At 50.4% G+C, this 256-nt stretch overlaps 1 protein-coding gene across 1 annotated transcript in view; it reads right to left on the bottom strand.

Moving 5' to 3' along the window:
* Positions 1-256, bottom strand: part of LOC112549524 — a 34844-nt gene that overhangs the window by 7260 nt on the left and 27328 nt on the right.

The following is a 256-nucleotide window of genomic DNA, read 5'->3' as shown; positions in this document are numbered from 1 at the left end:
TCTGAGAGGTGGGATGGGATGTCTAGCTAAAGCAGTGGTCTGGAACGCAGAATATGTGACACCCTTGGCTCGGACACCAGCTTCCAATGTGACCTTGGGGAAGTCATCTAGCCTCTCTGTGGTCTAGTTTAGTGGAGATGTCAGTACTTGGTTTCTTTCAGCCTTTACCTGGCTTGACCCCTGTAGGTCTGAAAACTATGCAGGCCAGGGAATGCCCATCACAGTATGTGTGTACAGCACCTTGCACAATCCTGCT

This window comes from Alligator sinensis, unplaced genomic scaffold, assembly GCF_000455745.1.
Source record: "Alligator sinensis unplaced genomic scaffold, ASM45574v1 scaffold907_1, whole genome shotgun sequence".
In the NCBI taxonomy this organism is placed as follows: domain Eukaryota; kingdom Metazoa; phylum Chordata; order Crocodylia; family Alligatoridae; genus Alligator; species Alligator sinensis.
Note: the sequence above shows the minus strand (reverse complement) of the source record. Positions and strands in the feature narration are given on the sequence as shown.